Consider the following 5,221-nt stretch of genomic DNA (forward strand, 5'->3'; position numbering starts at 1 on the left):
GACATAAGAGGACAAATACAGTCAGATTCCACAATATGAGGTATAGAGTGAGCAAAAAAAAAATCATAGAGACAGAATGTAGAATGGGGGTTACCAGGAAGTGTGGGTAGGAATGGAGAGTTATTATTTGATGAATATAAAATTTCAGCTTGGGGTGATGAAAAAGTTCTGGACATGGATAATGGTGATGATCTCACAACAATGTGAATGTACTTGACACCACCAAACAGTACACTTTAGAATGGTTAAAATGAGAAATTTTACACTATTATGTATTTTACCCAATAAGAAAAGTACAGATTCCAGGTCAAAAACAAAACTGCATTACTTTGACTTCCTCCCTTTCTCTTATTTCTCAGTCAATCCATCAGCAAATTCTGGGGATTATACATTCAAAATATGTACTAATCCACCATTTCTTACCACCACCACTACCATCTTTGTCCATATAACCTTCCCCTTCCTCTAGGAAATCCATCCCTACCTGCCACACCAATCCCATGCCCATACCTCTGGAGGAGGACAGGGTTAGCAAACTCAGGTGAGGGGGAGGTGGACTTGCATAGTTAACACAGAGGAAGCCAAAACAACACACCCTTTCTCTCTGAAGATTTCCGGCCAGAAACAGGCCTTATGCATCGATAGAAATATAATTTACTTTAAATGAAGTTAAAAACTTTAACAATTACATAGGACCGGACAATTAATAATCCCATTCTTTGAACAAATGGTGAATGAAGGACTTCTAAAAGTATACATATGCCCATCATCGCAGCACTGTTTATAATAGCCAGGACATAGAAGCAACCTCAATGTCCACCAGCAGATGAATGGAGAAGAAAGCTGTGGTACATATACACAATGGAGTATTACTCAGCCATTAAAAAGAATGCATTTGAATCAATTCTAATGAGGTGGATGAAACTGGAGCCTATTATACAGAGTGAAGTAACCAGAAAGAAAAACACCAATACAGTATACTAACACATATACATGGAATTTAGAAAGATGGTAACGATAACCCTGTATGGGAGACAGCAAGAGACACAGATGTATAGAATAGTCTTTTAGACTCTGTGGGAAAGGGCAATGGTGGGATGATTTGGGAGAATGGCATTGAAACATGTATATTATCATATGTGAAATGAATTGCCGGTCCAGGTTCGATGCATGATACAGGATGCTCAGGACTGGCGCACTGGGATGACCCAGAGGGATGGGATGGGGAGGGAGGTAGGAGGGGGGTTCAGGATAGGGAACACGTGTACACCCGTGGCAGATTCATGTTGATGTATGGCAAAACCAATACAATATTGTAAAGTAGTTAGCCTCCAATTAAAATAAATAAAGTTATATTTAAAAAAGTAAAAATTATAAAATTATACATATGCCCAGAAACTTTGCATTACTGTTCTGAATTTCATACAAGGTCAAGGAAGAAATAACTTCATGAAGAGGTTTAAATGAACTTTCAGGAAGGAGGTAGATGGAAGAACGTAAATTACAAATAAAGAATTATTTTCTATAATATGCAAAGATAAATAACCCAACAGATAATTGAGATAAGTATATACATAGACACTGACAGTAAAGTAAACTCAAAGGACCAATATAAGTGAAAAGATGCTCAACCATATTAATGGTCATTGTTGCTGTTTAGTCCCTAAGTCTTGTCCAGCTGTTTTCCGACCCCAAGTACCCTACCCCACCAGGCTCCTCCTCTCCATGGGATTTCCCAGTCAAGAATACTGGAGTCAGTTGCCATTTCCTTCTCCCAGGATCTTCCAGACTAAGGGATTGATCTCACATCTCCAATATTGCCAAGAGGATTCCTTACCCCTGAGCCACCATCTAGTCAAGGTTATGGTTTTTCCAGTGGTCATGTATGGATGTTAGAGTTGGATGGTGAAGAAAGCTGAGTGCACAACAATTGATGCTTTTGAACTGTGGTGTTGAAAAAGACTCTTGAGAGTACCTTGGACTGAAAGGAGATCCAACCAGTCCATCCTAAAGGAGATCAGTCCTGGGTGTTCATTGGAAGGACTGATGTTGAAGCTGAAACTCCAATACTTTGGCCACCTCATGCGAAGAGCTGACTTATTTGAAAATACCCTGATGCTGGGGAAGATTGAGGGCAGGAGGAGAAGGGGATGACAGAGGACGAGATGGTTGGATGGCATCACTGACTCAATGGACACAAGTTGGGGTAAACTCCAGGAGTTGGTGATGGACAAGGAGGCCGGGCATGCTGCGGTTCATGGGGTTGCAAACAGTCGGACACAACTGAGTGACTGAACTGAACTGAATTGAACTGAGCCACCAGGGAAGCCCTTGTACTGATGGTCAAGATAACTCAAGGTAAAATAATAACCCTTTTGATAGTAAAGTATTTTAGACATCTAATCCAATCCCAAAGAAGGGCAATGGTAAAGAATGTTCAAACTACCACAGAATTGCACTCATTTCACATGCTACCAAGGTAATGCTCAAAATCCTTTAAGCTCGGCTTCAACCATATGTGAACTAGAAATTCCAGATGTACTATCTGGATTTAGAAAAAGCAGAGGAACCAGAGATCAAATTGCCAACACCTGTTTGATCATAGAAAAAGCAAGAGAATTCTAGAAAAACATCTATTTCTGCTTCATTGACTATGTAAAAGCCTTTGACTGTGTGGATCACAAACTATGGAAAAGTCTTAAAGAGATGGGAATACCAGATCACCTTATCTACCTTCTGAGAATCCTGTATGCAAGTCAAGAAGTAACAGAACTGGACATGGAATAGTCAGTTAATTAGTTCAGTCATGTCCGACTCTTTGCAACCTCCATGGACTGCAGCATGCCAGGCTTCCCTGTCCATCACCAACTCCCAGAGCTTGCTCAAACTCATGTTCATAGAGTCGGTGATACCATCCAACCATCTCATCCTCTGTCGTCCTATTCTCCTCCTGCCTTCAATCTCGCCCAGCATTAGGGTATTGTCTAATGAGTAAGTTCTTTGTATCAAGTGGCCAAAATATTGGAGCTTCAACTTCAGCATTAGTCTTTCCAATGAATATTCAGGACTGATTTCCTTTAGGATTGCCTGGTTTGATCACTTTGCAGTGCAAGGGACTCTGAAGAGTCTTCTCCAACACCACAGTTCAAAAGCATCAATTCTTCAGTGCTCAGCTTTCTTTATGGTCCAACTCTCACATCCATACATGACTACTGCAAAAACCAAAGCTTTGACTCTATGGACCTTTGTTGCCAAATAATGTCTCTGCTTTTTAATGCGTTGTCTAGGTTTGTCAAAGGTTTTCTTTCAAGGACCAAGTGTCTTTCAATTTCATGGCTGCAGTCACCATCTGCAGTGATTTTGGAGCCCAAGAACATAAAGTCTGTCACTGTTTCCATTGTTTCCCTAACTATTTGCCATGACGTGATGGGACTGGATGCCATAATCTTTGTGTTTCAGATGTTGAGTTTTAAGCCAGCTTTTTCACTCTCCTATTTCACTTTCATCAAGAGGCTCTTAAGTTCCTCTTCACTTTCTGCCATAAGGGTAATGTCATCTGCATATCTGAGGATACTGATACTTCTCCCAGCAATCTTGATTCCAGCTTGTGCTTCTTCCAGCCCAGCATTTCATATGATGTACTCTGAATATAAACTAAATAAGCATGGTGACAATATACAGCCTTGACATATTTGACATGGAACAACCAGGGAAGTAAAGTAAGTTGTATTCCTTGGAGAGACTGGTACTGCCATACTTTACATGCATTCTAATCTGATTTGACGATACTTTTTCAGGCTTTCCTGGTCGCTCAGATGGTCAAGAATCCTCCTGCAACACAGGAGACCTGGGTTCAGTCCCTGGGTTGGGAAGATCCCCTGGAGAAGGGAATGGCTTCTCACTCCAGTATTCTGGCCTGGAGAATTCCATGGACTGTAAAGTCCATGAGGTTGCAAATAGTCAGACACAAAGAGCAACTTTCACACCTCGTACACAAAGTATCATCTATGCACTGTACATCATGTGACATGTGAGGCTGGATGAAGCAAATTGGAATAAAGATTGCCAGGAGAAATATCAACACCTTCAGATATGCAGATGACACCACCCTTATGGCAGAAAGTGAAGAGGATTTAAAGAACCTCTTGATGAAGATGAAAGAGGACAGTAAAAAAGCTGGCTTAAAACTCAACATTTGGAAAAAAAAAAAAAAAAACCTCAACATTCGGGCTTCCCTAGTGGCTCAGTGATAAAGAAGCTGCCTGTCAATGCAGCAGACATGGGTTCGGTCCCTGGTGCAGGAAGATCCCACATGCTGCAGAGCCACTGGGCCCGTGTCCCACAGTTACTGAAGCCCGAGAGACCAAGAGTCTCTTGCAAGATAGAACCACAGTCTCTTTGTAACATTCTCATGCATTTTCCCCAACAAGAGAAGCCACTTCAGTAAGAAGCCTATGCACCACAGCCCCTGCTTGCTGCAACTACTAAAAAGCCCAAACAGTAACAAAGACCCAAAAATAAATAAATAAATATTAAACATTAAAAAAAAACTCAACATTCAAAATACAAGATCATGGCATTTGGTCCCATTACTTACTGGCAAATGTATGGGCATGGGGGAATGGAAACAGTGACTGCAGATGGTGACTGCAGCCATGAAATTAAAAGAAACTTACTCCTTGGAAGAAAAGCTATGACAAATCTAAACATACTAAAAAGCAAAGACATCAATTTGCCCACAAAGATCCATCCAGTCAAAGCTATGGTTTTTGTAGTAGTCATATACAGATGTGAGAGTTGGATCACAAAGAAGGCTGAGAGCTGAAGAACTGATGCTTTCAAATTGTACTACTGGAGAAAACTCTTGAGAGTCTCTTGGATAGCAAGATCAAACCAGTCAATCCTAAAGGAAATCAATCCTGAATACCAGTCCTGGAAGGACTCATTCTGAAGCTGGAATTTCAATACTTGGGTCACCTGATGCAAAGAGCTGAGTCATTGGAAAAGACCTGGATGCTAGAAAAGATTGAGGACATGAGGAGAAGTGAACGGCAGACAATGAGATGGTTAGATGGAATCAACTCAATGGACATGAGTTTGAGCAAACTCTGGGAGATAGTGAGGGACAGGGAACCCTGGGTGCTGTAGTCCATGGATCACAGAGTCAGACATGACTGGTGAATGAACAACAACAATGCATTGAGTGCTCCATCAGGACACC

This window comes from Bison bison, unplaced genomic scaffold, assembly GCF_000754665.1.
Source record: "Bison bison bison isolate TAMUID 2011002044 unplaced genomic scaffold, Bison_UMD1.0 scf7180017864526, whole genome shotgun sequence".
Classification (NCBI taxonomy): Eukaryota; Metazoa; Chordata; class Mammalia; order Artiodactyla; family Bovidae; genus Bison; species Bison bison.